We start from the raw sequence: 15,605 nt of genomic DNA on the forward strand, positions 1-15,605 counted from the left end.
ACTTGGGGCCCTGAATCCTAGGTTCACCCCACTTCTGCCTGTCCCAGCCTCCTGACTGAGCTTCTCTCCAGAGCTCCTTTCTATACACTGTTTTGGGACTGAGACCCCACCAAAAACCTCAGCTCTTTGGATTGGGGCCCAAAGTTTAACCACTTGTTTAGACATCCTTCAGTCATGCAGCCCAGAACTAGGACTCTTAAAATAGGGGAGTGATTTCTGTTTTGATTCCTAACTAGGAACAATGCGATGAACAATTACACTTCCTCAGAAGGAAATAAAGAGAAAATCAGTACTATCCCTGCATTTCTATAGTTCAATAAACATTTCCTGAGCACCTACATTGTGATAGGTGCTGACCTGGGTAGTGACATGGAGATGAACCAGGAATAAATAAGACGGAGATGAAGAAGCAAAGACACACAGCAACAAGAAAATGGAGAGCGAGATAGAAAGTGAGTTAGAGAAGGGAAACAGAAATCATATGCTTACAAAGGATTTGAGAAATTGTCTGATGCAGCTCAGTCTCTCAGTTCCTCTCTCACTTGGCCTCTCTGTAACCTCTACTGCTGCTGAGTAGAGGTTACAGAGAGGCCAAGTGAGAGAGGAACTCTCCATCTTGCCATGCTCTCCTGCTGAGACTTCATGACACCACATTTTTGGGCTCCTCCCTAGCTCACCACTTCTTACCATTTGCTCTGTTGGCCTCTCCTCCTTTGCAATCATCTCAACTGGCATATACCAGGTTTTGCTGCCAGCCCCCTTTACACTGTATCAGACAAAGGCACCCAAACCCAAGTTGCCTCAGTGACTCACTACAATGACGCCCAAACCTAGCCCTCTTTTCTGAGATCCACCTCTACATTCCAAACTGCTGTCTTATCATTTTATGTTTAATTCCAAACATAATTTGCATGGATATTCCACAGGCATCTCAAACCCAAATCACTTAAAGCTGAAGCAGTCATTTTCCCCATTTTCCGTCCTCACTCCCCTCTCAGATCCAGTCAGAAGTCACCTCCTCTGTGAACATGCATGCACCTGCCTCACCCAGAAGAGGTCGTCTCTGTTCTCCCCACTGCCACACCACTGTGGTCTGACCTCAGCTAGAACACCTATCAAGTTAGATGGTCTCATCTGGTTACATGCACATTCCCCAAGTGGATTTGAACCACTCAGGGCAGCTCCTACACAAAATTGTCTCTAGGTCCTCAGCACCCAGCTAAGGCCTAATATACAGCAGTTAACTGATGAAGTATGGGCTGAATGATGAGGAAACAGAGGCCCGGGGAGGAGATGAGATTACCCAGGCCACACAGCAAGTTAATGTGAGGGCCAGGACCCTAATTCTGGCCTCCTCACTCATCCTATGCCTCCCTCCTTGGGGCCTCGAGGGAGGAAAGGAGAAGCTGGTGAAAGGGCCAGGTGAGCAGGGGTTGCTCAGCTCAATTCCCATAATGGGCCCAGGAGTAGCCCAGCCTGAGGCCAGCTGCCCCAAACACAAGTCCAATTTTAGGAAAGTCTCTATCCCCAAATCACCCACTTCCCATCCCTTGTTGTAAACTTAATGATGCCAAGAGAACAATCTAATCAAAGCACTTTCACATCCCTAAAGAAATTGCTGCTGGAAGCACTTACAGATAATTAGCTTTTACATGGAATGGAATGGGCCTGGGCCTGAAGCCAGACTTTCCTCATGGGCAGGCATGCAAGTGGTGATGAGAATGGTCTGGCCTGGTCATCATCTTGGCATCGGGGCTGATGCACCTGGAGTCTGGATACAGAAAGAGCTGGCAAACGCTGAGATTCTTCCCAGAGAGTGGGAGGAAGAGCACATAAATTGTCTTAGTCTATCTTACGTTGCTATAATGAAATACCTGAGACCAGGTGATTTATAAAAAATGGATTTACTTCCCACAGTTCTGGAGGCTGTGAAGTCCAAGTTTGAGGAGCCCACTTGCTGTGTCATTCTGTAGTGGAAGGCAGAAGGGCAAGAGATCTTGCAATAAAAGTAATGGGGGACACAGAGAGGAATTCATCTTTTTATCAAGAACCCACACCCAAGATATCTAACCCACTCCCAAAATAACAGAATTAATCTATTTATGGGTGCAGAGCTCTCATGACCTAATCACCTCTTAAAGGTCCCAGTTCTCAACAAAGTTGTATTGGGGATTATGTTCCCAGCATATGAACCTTGGGGGACATAATTAAACCACAGCAGAACTCTTGCAGTGGAAGAACCCAAAGTGTACAGTAAACATAATATCAGATTTATGGGCAATATTCTCCTACTGATTATTGGAAAAGCATCAGTGGTGGGTTTTATGCAACTATCTAAAGGACACAGGCTAACATATAAAGGCCTATCATATATCACTGGTGCTAGTCTGCTCTTCTCAGTTTTGTTTTTTAGGGAGGTTGTTTTTGTCTTATGTGTCTAATTTTAAGGAAAAGGAGGAAAAGTTGGTTGCTAGATTGTAACAATTAGACAGAATCACGGAAATGCACTGAAAACTTAGCCACAGGAGCAGGAGAGTGACCTAGAGACACCCACATTTTCTCTCTTTCCATACTTCAGGACACCTAAAGGCTGCGAAAACACAAGGCAAGTGGGAATCACAAAGTGACTGGAATCCTGCTCATTGGTCCACAAAGTCTAAGAGGTTAGTTAAAGGCTCCCTTTATACAATGAGGTGTTTGCTTTACAGAGTGCTGGTAGAACTGAGAGCGCCATAGAAAGCTACAGAAACTAAAACAGGCCTTCAGGAGGATAATATTATCCTCATCCAAACTAATATATCCCAGCACTCAACTTCTTTCGCTATGTCAAACAAGAATCTTTAGTTAAAAGCTAAATGCCAAAATGGAAAAATACAAATATTAATATGTAATATGGATGAAACAATGAATAAAAGGGATTATACAACCAGTTTGGCAGGCAAGTCAGTGAGGTAGAGAGAGAGAGAGACATATAGGCAGAGAAAGCAGAGATGAGTTATTAAGGTGGGAAGCAATTATGGATTGAATCACTTAAGAGTATATAGAGTAAATAATTTCCCTGTTAAGCAGATGATTTTCCTTATAGCTGATTTTCAAACAGTTGCTCTGCAGGCGTTTTAGGGGTGGATTTCCCTTTGGGCTAGGGTTACTAGGCATGTGCTGAGAAGAAAATATCAAGTTTTCAGCAAAGCACTACTGGGAGGAGCTGGGATCTGAATTGTACCCAACCTGGTTCTAGAACAGTGGTCCTCAGCCTGGTTCTTAGATGATTAGAATAATCTAGGACACTTTTAAAGACACAAATACCCAGGCTTACCACCAGAAATTTGAATTTAATTGGTCTGTGATGGAGTCTTGGTATCACTAAAGTTTTGCTTTTTTTGGATTTTGTTTTTTGAGACAAGGTCTCACTTCATCACCTAGGCTGTAGTGCAGTGATCTGCTCAACTTGGCCTCCTAAACTGCTGGGGGTATCATTAGTTTGTAAAACTCATCAAAAAACTTTCACGGCCATCCTAGTTTGAGCAGCACTTTTCTAGAGATATCTGTGATACAAGGAAGTTGCACAAATTTCAGAGCAAGAAAAGCCTGAGCTCCTTGCTGACTCGGTAAAATGAGTAAGTTATCCACCTTCTCAGAGCCTCATTTTCTCATCTTTAAAATAATAATGGTATCATACTTAATAATAAAATAGTAAATTAAACATTGAAAGCTTTCCCCTGAAATCAGTAACAAGATAAAGATATACATTATCACTGCTCTCATTTAATACCATACTGGCCAATGCAATCAGACAAGAAATGTAAAGATAGAATAATTGCATTATTCTATAAAAGTAGGAGCAAAACTGTCACTATTTACAGATGACATGATTGTGTACAAAGAAAACCTCAATGAATGTATACGCTATTAAAGTCAGTAAATAAATACAGCAAGCAAGATTACTGGATACAATATCAAAATTGTATTTTTTATGTATTAGCAACAACAGAAAATAAAAACTAAAAAACACCATTTACATTTGCATGAAATCATAACTTGGAATAAATCTAAACAAGATATGTGCAAGATGTCAACACTAAAAACTCAAAACATTGCTGAGAGAAATTAAAGACAGTTTGTATGAAGTAGAGAGATACACTTTGTTCATTGATTAGAATATCCTATATTGTCTACAATGTCAATTTCAGCTGGGTGTGGTGGTTCATGCCTGTAATTCCAGAACTTTGGGAGGCCGAGGCTGGCAGATCACCTGAGGTCGGGAGTTTGAGATCAACCTGGCTAACATAGTGAAACCCTGTCTTTACTAAAAATACAAAATTAGCTGAATGTGGTGGCGCACCTGTAATCCCAGCTACTCAGAGGCTGAGGCAGGAGAATTTCTTGAACCTGGGAGGCAGAGGTTGCAGTGAGCTGGAATCACACTACTGCATCACTTAAGCCTGGGTGACAGAGTGAGACTCTGTCTCCAGAAAAAAAAAAAAAAAAGGCAATTTCCAAAAATTTATCTTTAAATTTTTTAAAATCCCAATCAAAATTTCACCAGGTATTTTTGAAGCCATTGGCAAGCTAATTCTAAAATTTATGTAAAACTGCAAAGAAGTTAAGAATTACCAAGATAATCTTAAAGAAGAACAAAGTTGGAGAATTTATGCTACCAAATATCAAAATTTGTTAGACTATGGGGGTGCAGTGCTCTATTGGCATGCAATGGACAAAAAGGCTAATGAAGAGAAAAAAAATCCCGAAACAGACTCATGCATATATTACTGTTTTTAAAAAAAGGTGTCACTTCAATTCAGTGCTGAAAGTATAGTCTTTTCGATAAATAGTGCTGGCTCAATTGGGTATCCATATGGGAAAAAAATTGAACCTCAACCCATTTTAAAATTAAGTTGAAATATATCATAAGCCAAAATGTTAAAGGCAAAACAATAAAGATCCTAGAAGAAAATTCGGAGAATATTTTCAAAATTTTGGAAAAATCAATGATTTCTTAAATGGACACAAGTAGAACTACAAAACAAAAGATTAATAAACTGGACTTTAACAAAATTAGGAATTTCTGTTTATCAAAAGACACAACTAAGACAATTACAAAGCCAACCATAGGCAGATAATATGTATCTTAAGATGATTTGTACGTAGAATGTGTTTTTCAAAGTTTACACATCAATAAGAAAAGCCAAACAATCCAATGTTTTTAAAATGGGCAAAAGACTCAGCCCTACGTTTCACCAAAGATGATAACCAAATGGCCAGTAAAGATGTGAACAGGTGTTCAAAACCATTACTCATTAGGAAAATAAAAACTAAAACCATAATAAGAGAGGATGGTGCACTCAAGTTGGTCACAAGCAGAGCACTGCATGTCCAGCTTTCACAAATCTACAAATAACTTGATTTGTATTTTTGAAGTAGCCCAAAGAAAGAATGAAACACTCCTTTGGAAATTAATTGTTCGTTAGCTGGGCTTGTGTCTTTCCAGCTCTCCTCCCTCTTTCTTCCTCTTCTAAGTCTCTTCCCCTTTTCTCATCCTCCTTCCCTCTCCCTATCTCTTTGTCTCTGTGGGTGACAAGAGGACCCACCACTTGCCGGCAGCGGGTGATGGGTGTTTGTTGGTTGTTCTAGTTCTGGGTGTTGAGGGCTGGCCTGCTGTCCATGCTGCACTGTCAGTGCCAGACTGTTGCCAGAAGTGGATCCTGCCTATCAGATTCTACCCTAAACTTTCACATTGTATCATCCTCTCAATCCTCCCGCTACCCTACCAGCCCAAGCAACCTCTTTTACCCTGCTCCCCTCCAAACTAGCACTTGCCCCACTCCAGAAGCACTCAGAGGTGGCTGTGAGTGCCATCTCTGTATCTTGTCCCATGCCCTAGGCAATCCTTCCTTCCCTGTGAGCACAGCCTCCCTTCTCCCTAGCACCAGCATCCCATTTTTATCTGACTTCTCATTTATTTTCTGATCTCACCAGATTCTTTGGGGCCAGCTAGGAGATGCACGTTGACTTTACCCTGCTGAGCCTGCTGCATCCCACCCCACCCCAACACACACACATACACACACACACACACACACACAGAGAGAGAGAGAGAGAGAGAGAGAGAGAGATCTCTCAAATGCAGAACTCCATCTAAGAATTCACAGGTGCCCAGCTTTCTTCTAACAACTCCTGTACGAACACCACCTGCTCAACACAACCCAAATCCACGGAACAGGCATCTAGAATTCCTAGCCCTGTCAGCTCAACATCTAACTTTTGTTCGCCACATTACATCTCACAAAATTACTTCATATGCCACAGGATACCGGCAGAACTGGGACTTCCATCAAATGAGAAGATTGAGGCTCATAGGGATTAGAAAACTTCCTTGTGATCACTTAGCAAATCAGTGGCAAAGGAAGAACTGGTCCCAGAATCTCTTCACTAACATCAAGCCTGCTGAACTTTACCCAGAGGGCATTGCCAGCCTCAAAGGCCTTCTGTTTATCTGACTTATCTCAGGCTGGCTTGCAGAGTTCATCTTGGCTCACCAGCCTCCCTAAGTCTGTTTGAGACCTAAGAACTTGGGCTCAGGGCCATAAGAATTGGGAGACAGGCAAAGCCAGTGGAAACTGCCAGGGATAAGTGGTGCAAATGGGGGCTCAGGGCAAATTCCATATAAAGATTTTTAGCCATTCTATCCTTACTGAGGGACCCTACAATGTTTATACTCCCACAGCTCCCACCCCTAACCAGGGTCTGAAACTGATCAAGCATCCTGCCACACTGTTTCAAGTGAAGTCAAACATTCTGCATTTTGGTCTCAGCCCTGGGATCGATCTCGGGAAACTCAGGAATGTGGGTGTGCACATTGTTCCACCTCTCTGGGCCTCTATCCTCTCCTCTGCAATGAGGAATAATGAACCAGAACTCTTCAAATGGTATTTAGTCAGTTCCATACCAAACATTGTTCACCTGTGTGTGCAGACCACTTCCCTGATGGACTAAAGAGATGGGTGAAATAGTGTCTTTTGGTGGGGAAGCCAAGGCAGAGCTCTGAGGCCAGGCAGTGAGGGACATGCTTCCAGAGCAGTGCCACACACTGTGTGAGCACCAAGGAGAGAGGATCACATCCAGGAAAAGGTCCAGAGGAGGAGGCCTCAGAGCGAGTTGTCAACAGTGGAAGTGAAACTCTTATTGGGACATTCCAGCACAGGCAAAGGCTCCAAGGCAAGGAAGCCCCAAAGACCTTTGGTGGAGAAATTTGGTGGGAAGGGGAAAATAACTCACATCTATGGAGCATTGATTTGTTTCAGCTTCACAACCTGCAAGGCAGGGACTGTCACTTCACTTTCACCTATGATGAAATGGGGCTCAGAGGAGTGCAAGGTCATACACACAATGAATAAGTGGTGGAACTGGGCATCGAACCCAGGCTTGTTTACCAAAGGGCCAGTGTGCTGGAGGCAGCTTGCTCAGAGGGCACCTTCAGTGTCAGCCTGAGGGGGTTGGATTTTATCCAGTGGGAACTAGGAGGCCTAGGAAGATTTCCACTCTAAGAACACACAGGACAGACTCTCTGAGGAAATCTGGAAATTAGAGACAAGTTGGAATGAAAGATTTGTCTACATCATCCTCCCGGAGGAGGCTGGCTCAGTGCTCTGAATTTGTAAACCTCCCCTACTCCCCCACTGACTCTGCCCCACACACTGGCCCTGACTGTTGGTACTGGAGCCCAGAGACCACCAGCCTCAACAGCCCCAGAAGCCTGCCGCAGGCAGCCTGATGGAGTTGCCACTGGTATTCATATCCACCAGGGGCCGCTGTTGCACAGCACATGGGGTCCTGCTGAGCTTCTAAGGATGGAGCCTGCTCCTGCAAACTCACTGCTGCACTTAGGCACCCAGACTGCCTGGCAGCCCCATTCCCTTCTCCAAACTCAGGTTGGACCTGGTGGGAAAGGCACAGTCCCTGATCCAGCAAGGCTCTCCTTCAGTCTGGAAAGTACTGGCCCATAATCTCAGCCTAGATCTTTGTTAGAAGGGGAGAGGGCAGGTGGAGCATTGTGGTTGATTTAGTTCCTGCCTCTTTGCACCCTGGCCTCCTTAGGTGTCCCCACCCCTGCCATCGAGACAGACAGACAGGAGCCTTGGCATGTTGAAAGTGAACAAGCCACACTCCCTCTGGGAAGGCTTGGTCATGGGCCCTGCTCCCTTGCAAAGCAGGGAAGGGTGACAGTGACAGTGCCAGCCCCAATTCCTTCCTGCCTGTCAGCCAGAATCACAGCACAGACAGCTAAGCTGGGACCCTGGGGCTTTCTGCAAAGCCTTAGCCCATTCCCAGGGGAGTTGAAGGCCAGTGCCTGGGGGTGTGAGGAATGGAGGAAGCTGATAATTCTAGATGGGTTGGGCCCCAAAGAGGGGTGAAGAGGCATCCTGGGACCTTCATTCAAAGCTTCTCTCTAGAAGCTAGTCCTAGGTAAAGAAGGGACTGCAAGACAAATTAAGCAAAGATTTTTTTTTTTTTTTTTTTGCCTTGCATTCACAGCCCCTCTGTCTCTATTCAGCCTGGCTTATATATTAGAACCAACTCTAGCAAGAAAGTAGTAGCTTTGCCCTGGGATCTGCACACTACGACACAATTCACCTAATGGGACTGGGGGGTGCATTTATGATTAGGAGCAAACACACAGGGTTCTCAGTCCAGCCTCTGTCCCTTTCAGAATCTCTATCCTTTCCAGCCTCAATTTGCTCTTCTGTAAATAAGATGGAGGTGACCATCTATCCCTGCCTTCCTTACAAAATGACTGTGAAAAGCAAATGGGCATAATGGTAAGAAAAACTGGTTGAAGTCAGGTTTTTTTGCTTGTTTGAATTTTTATTCATTTTTTGCAAAAATTAACTATTTCTGACCATCTGTCATCGTACAGGGAGCAGGCAGTAAAGAGAGACTCCTGTAAAACGGCAGCTGGAGCCACAGAGCCTGCCCACCACTCCCCCTTGCAGCCCACTCCCTCCTGCCCAGGGCCTCTGGGATTTCAAGAGCTAAGTCTAGGTCTCCCTGTCTTCATCTCTCATCCAGCCCAGCACCTCAGCTGTCAGGGCCTATCGATGCCAAGAAGTTGCCCCAGGAAACAAGGGTGGGGCGTGAGGGAGCTGCATAGAGATAGGCAGCACTTTTCCCAGCTCTTGCCTTTGGTGATTTTCTTCTTGGACTTGAAATTGAGCCCTCCTCCCCTCTCTCCCCCATCTTTAATTTCTGTATTGATTTTCATTAAACTCCCCCCTTGGCTCCAGCACAGGGTGAACTAATTCATTACTTGAAAAAATAAAACAAAAGAGAGAGGGTGAGAATAAAAGGATGCTCTTTTGAAATCAAGGCTGTCTCTGATCTTAAAGCTGAAAAAGACAATTACCAGACTGTCCTGGAGGTTGTCTGAGCCTTGGGCTTTGAGTGCCTCCCACTCCTTATGGCCACAGACCTGCAGCTTCCTGTCCCCTACAACCCCAGCCTCTCATCTGGACCACAGTCCCCAGCCCAGCTCTAGTCCCCAGCCCCCTCCAACCCTATCCTGGCTTGGCCCTATCCAACTACAATCCCTGAACCGGCAGTGCCCTGACCTTCCCTTTCGCTACTCAGAGCATCTGACACCCTGCCAGGGTCATTGCAAAATCCCCAATAACCAGGTCCTTTGGGGGCAATGTGAAGTTTTCCCCAGACCAGCCTGAAAAAGTGGAGATGAATGGACATGGGAGGAGGAAAAGGAAATGGACACAGGCAGAGTGCTTTCTCCAGGCAGGCACCATTGCTGCAAGCCCCACTCATATTGTTTCATTGCATCACCATAGCAGCCCCGTAAAGGAGGTGGTAGTCCCATTTTACAGAAGAGGAAACAGGGTTCAGAGCAGAGAAGTGACTTGCTCCTTCACCTCTCTTTAGCCTTCCCCAAACCCCACAGTCCTCCCCCTTAGTAATGCCAGTCCACCTTGACAGCTCCAGTTCTCCAGGAAGGCCACCCTGAGCAGTCCGCCCTGCTGGGTCGAGTTCATCTGCTCTCACTGGACTGTGTGGCTCTGGGGCCCTCACTCTCTCCCTCTAGTTTTCTCCCAAGTGAGGTCCAGAGAACACTGCTTCCTCCCTGGGGCTCCCCCTGTTCACTGAATACAGAAACCCTGAAAGACTTGGAGTACCATGAGGTGGCTCCCCGCTGTGGAGTCCCCCCTGCCCCTGCCCTTGTTAAGACTGCTTTCCTCTGGCCTCCCTGGGAGCTCCTCCCTGGCCCTTCTGGGCCCAGCTCCACTGCTTCTTTTGTGCTGCCTGCACCGGCAACCCCACCAGAGGTGGGGCCTCCTGCCTCTGACGGCTTATATATTAGAACCAACTCTAGCAAGAAAGTAGCAGCTTTGCCCTGGGATCTACACACTATGATACCATTCACCTAATGGGATGGGGTTGGGGCGGGGGGGGGCAGTTATGATTAGGAGCAAAAACGCAGTCTTTCCCACTCTCTGTCCTGCTGGGCCTCTCCCCATTCAGCCATCCTGAGAGGCAGGGAGCCTGTCTTTTCCCCAGAGCCCAGCACAGGGCTGGGGAATGAAGAGTGATGTCAGATGAGGGTACAGGGAAGGAAGGACAGATGTTCTGAAGCTTAAGATGCAGGGAGGCTGTGGCCTGGATGAACCAGCCTCCATGTAGCAGCTCTGAAAAGAAAGAATGGGGCCATAAAAGGCCTGTCAGACAGCGGAGAGGCCTTTGCTGTGTGTTGACATCCTGCCTCCTACATTCCTGCTTGGTGGGTGTCCATGTCTGCCCCCTGCCCAGGCCAACACAGAGAACCCGGCTCCCAGGAAGTCATCCCTCTGCAGTCCTTGCCTCAGAAGGGCCAGTTCTCCCCAGGTAGCAGAGGAAAGAGCAGGGGTTTAGAACCAGCCAGACTTAGGTTTCATCCAAGTTCTACATTTATGACTGAGGAAACACTCTGAGTCTCAGTTTCCTCGTCTATAAAAGGGAAAGGCTGTGAGGACTCATGCCCCCGCCCCACCCAGCTTCTCCATATGTGCACTTCACTGCAACTTTGACCAGGCCAGCCCCTCTCCCACATACCAGCCCTCCCTTCCCCAACAGACCCTAACCTTTCATTCATTTTCAAAGTCCCAGCGATTAGCATTGCACCTGCCACAGTCACAGTAGCCACCTTATTCACATCCTACTATGTGCCAAGCATCATGTTACTGTACATGAGGTATATTTTATAGGCTCATTTTACTGATCAAGGAACTGTCCTAAGCAAGTTTCCCAGGATAACATATCCAAGCTCACAGTAACAAAAATATGTTCAAACCCAGGATTGCCTGGCTCTCTAAGTTCCTGATCTCTCCACTGTACTAGGCTGCTTCAGTGATAAAAGAAGAAATTCATAGAGTCATGAGAGAACAAACAAGTGAGTAAGTTTACTTTTTAAAATTTTTTTTTTAAGAAACAAGATCTAGCTGTGTTGCCCAGGCGGGTCTGGAACTCCTGGCCTCATGCAATTCTTCTGCCTCACCCTCCTAAAGCACTGGGATTTGAGTGAGTTTAAAATTAAGTGAATGACTGACTGGCAGACAGAAGAAATGAAGAAGCAGACGAAGTGACTTCCCCTGAGTAAATGAATGAGACCACGACTGAATCTATGACCACACTAGTCCCCCAAAGCCGGCAAGGGTCAGGGATGACACAGCAGCAATTGGGATGGATGCAGTCATCTGTCTAGATCCACAACTCCGCTGGGGGCTGTGCAGGATTTAATGAACCTCTTCCAGGTTGAAGGAAAGGAGAGAGAAGCTGCACAACAGTGATGAATTTCACCAAATCCAGCTCATTTCCCGATGCCAATTAATTAAGCAAACCTCGGTGAGAAAGCCAGGCCAGTAAATCAGGAGGGGAAGGCTGCAGCTTCGATGTGATCTAATTAGGCCATGAACTGGTAAGTAGGTGGCTGACAAGAGCCGTGGGGAACCGCACTTCCCCGCTCCACCTTCACTCACCTGTTACTCTGTGGTTTCTACAATCCGGCCTGTGCCTGGTCTTCGCCACCTTCCATCCTCAACACTGACAATGGCCAACCTCACCAGAGCCTCTGTGGGCAGTGCTGAGCAGTCCAGGTCACAGTGGGTGGAAGGCATGGGCAGGACCCAGGGAGGGGGTCATGGGTGGAGGGTGGGGGACATTAAGGCCCTCATGGGTATCTCTGGAACTTCTCACAACTTTGGAAGCGATATGACATGGAGGAAAAGAGCATAGACACTGGCCTCACAATATCAGATTTTGAGTCTGCACAATGGTTAACAGCCCAGGCTGGCTGTGGCCCAACAGAGCTGGAATTACATTACTGCCTGAGAGTCTCTGATTCTCCCTTTCTTCTGTAAGCAGTGGGGATATAACAGGAATAAATGACTTGATGAAAGGAAGGGCTTAGCAAAGTGCTTGGCCAAAGCAAGTATTCGATATATGTTAGTTATTGCTCTTCTCTTTGTGGTCATGACATCCTCCTTACCTGCTAGAACTGGGCTCGGCAAGAATTTTCTATAAATGGCCAGAGAGTAAATATTTTTAGCTTTTCAGACTATATGGTCTCTGTTGCAACTATTCAGTTCTGCTGTTTTGGTATGAAAGCACATAGAGAACACCCAAACAAATGGGCGTAGCTGTGTTCTCATAAAACTATATGCTGAACTTTGAATTTCACATAATTTTTCATGGGACATAACATTTTACTCTTTTTCTGTTTTTTTTCCAACCATTTAAAAATTTTTTAAAAAAATTCATTCTCAGCTTATGCGCCATACAAGGCAGACAGCAGGCTGAATTTAGCCCATGGACCATAATTTGCTACCTTCTAGACTAGAATGTAAGCTCCATGAAGACAAGGGGCTTTGTCTGTTTTGTTCACTACTATATTCCCAGCACCTAAAGCAGTGTCTGGCAAATAGCAGATAGTAAATATTTGCTGAATGAATTACATAATGTATGATTTTGTGCAAGAAGTCATTTCACCTCTCTGGATGTCAGTTTTTTTATCCATACTATGGGGATACTTTCAAACTTGAAGCAAGCATCAAATGAAATTAGAATCCATGTGGAGTCACTTTGCAAGCTCTACAACTACTCTACAATATAGTTATTTCTGATCACTCAGAGGCCCTTACCAGGGTAAGTCTTATTCCTCTTCAGTGCCTGGCACAGAGGAAATATTTCATGAGTGTCTGTGTATTATAAGCAATCTGGCCTGTAGGGGAGAAATGTCCAGGTAAGCTACTATCCCTATGCCAGCTGGGAACGTGATAGGTTAGCACATTGATCAGGAACAGCAAGGTGGTCTGGGGTTAAGCTGCAGGGACATTTTTAGTTCTCTCAGAGGAACCATTAAACCAGCAAGGTCGAAACACACACTGGGTGTTGGACTATGGCAGATGGGGATCCAAATTCTGGCTCCAACACTTACTATGTTACTTAGGCAAGTCACTTAAACTGTCTGAGATTCCATTTACTTATCTTTAAGATGGAGATACTAATAGTGCTCACCTCACAAGGTTCTGGTGCATTAATGAAAGGACATATGTAGTGGACTAGCTCAGCACTTGGCACATAGTAAGCCCTAGACTATGACCATCTCTTTCTTCTTTTGCTCAGCTAGGCAGGGTCTGAATCCCAGGCTAGGTCCTGGGCCATCAGGACTGGGAAGGACACATTAAAGCACTCGCATTTGAGCAGCATCAGGTAGGTAAAAGGAAAAATGCCTCCAGCTGTCCTAGCTGCACAAGTTTTCATCTCTAAACAAACAAACAAGCAAAAAGCTCTGTTGTTTTTCTTCCCTGAATCGAAAACTTCCTTCTGCACTGCAAGCTCACTAAACCCATATAATCTGCTGCTTTCGGAGGGCTGGTGATCCCAAGCTCCTTCTATTTTCTCTTCCCATACTCCCTGCCAACCAGACAGGAAAGGTGAGAAACAAACCCCATTTGGTCATTTGTACACTATCAAAGGAAGAACAAGTTCTATGGGAGAAGGGAGGGAATTATATTCAGCACATGAAGTTGAGGATGCTCAATGCATTTCCTTTATCCAGTCCAACTGTCTGTCTGTCTTTCTCTCACTCACCACCCACCCCACTCCTCTATTCTGCCATATAAGAGATACATAGCATATCTGTGCTCACACCATCAGACAGTGCACTGGAATGGAGATAAGTGTAATTGATTTCAGTCTTACAAGACTCAGATTTTGCTTTTGGTTCTCTCTAAGCAAGTCACTTCTCTCCTCAGAGCCTAGCTACCCAATGAATAGCACAATGAAGGAGTAAGCATGGATTTCTCACCTCCAAATCTAGTGCTCATAGCAACTAGATATGAAGACTTTCAACCCAGTGGGAAGGGGGCACTCTGTCCAAAGAGCTGGCACTAGCTCCTCTACTATCTCATTGTTGCCTTAGGCAAATTATTTCCCCATTCTGACCCATAGCCTTCTCATCTGTAAAATAAGCAGATTCCCTATCCATGCTCCATCCTTAGCTAAGAGCATCAATAAGTTCATGATTCTATGACCCTGTCCCAATAATCTGAGTAGATTTGGAAAGAGGCAGGGTAGCAAGTAAGATGACCATTTGTCTAATAGTCCAGACCAAAGTGAGGAAGCTGAGGGTAGGGTGGAATTATCTGGGCTGCCAGGACCAGACTGTGGGACATTGATGCCAAGGACAGCGAGCAGTTTGCTGGCTCCCGTCCCCATTTACACCAGCTCACAGGAACAGACTCAGATCCTACCCCAAATCCTGCAGGCACCACCATAGTACGAGGACATACCATGCTTTTCCACTTTTCTACAAGAATTTTCAGCATCTTTCCTGGAAACTTGGTTGGGAAACCCCAGACTTCAGCCCCTGCCTCCCCAGCCCTCCTGGCTGGACTCCCTGGGCGCCTATACACAAGCTCAGACTCACTCATGTCTGGGTAGAGGAGCAGCCTCAGCCCCACAACCAGGGCAGGGGTCTGGGTGGCTGGAATTAGTTATGTCACCATAGGTTAGTCTTGAAGAGAAGCACTAGGGCCTGTCAGATCACCACATTCCTTCTCTAACCCTACCCTACTCCCACGCCATCTTGGCCCAGTGAACACTTGGACTGGGGTTCCCACCTCTGTCACCCAAGCCCACTGGTCTTTAGTGAAGAGTAGCCCCACCTGCTTTTCCAAGCACCCAGCGCTGCCCTACTCTTGCCCACTCTATCACCCCAGGACCTGAATCCTCTTCTGTCTTCAAGAGGCCTGCTGTGGGTGAAGAATCAACCACCCTGAACCCCAACACCACCCCACTGACTTGCCTGCCTCCTACCATGTTCCATCCCACAGGAGTCTCCCCAGTAGTCACCCCCCTCCCTGGAAGTGCTGAGTGTCCCTTTGAGCCCTGCCTTTCCTGGTCAGGCTCCTCAGTCCCCATCTCTTCCACCTCTTCACCAACTCCCATAGTCCAGGTCCCAGCAGCCCTATCCGAATGGTGCCTGGGAAAAGGACTACCTGGGGCACTTGCTCCATGGAAAGGAACAAATGGCCACCATGAGGCCTGTCCCTCATCCCCACCCCGTTCAA

The 15,605-nt window shown here is 46.1% G+C and overlaps 1 protein-coding gene across 4 annotated transcripts in view; it reads right to left on the reverse strand.

Moving 5' to 3' along the window:
• The window catches only part of INSC (INSC spindle orientation adaptor protein), a 129,722-nt gene that overhangs the window by 27,942 nt on the left and 86,175 nt on the right, over window positions 1-15,605 (reverse strand). The window lies entirely within an intron of this gene.

Source organism: Aotus nancymaae, unplaced genomic scaffold (assembly GCF_030222135.1).
Source record: "Aotus nancymaae isolate 86718 unplaced genomic scaffold, 86718_ANA_hifiasm-v0.15.2.pri h1tg000059l, whole genome shotgun sequence".
NCBI classification, from domain to species: domain Eukaryota; kingdom Metazoa; phylum Chordata; class Mammalia; order Primates; family Aotidae; genus Aotus; species Aotus nancymaae.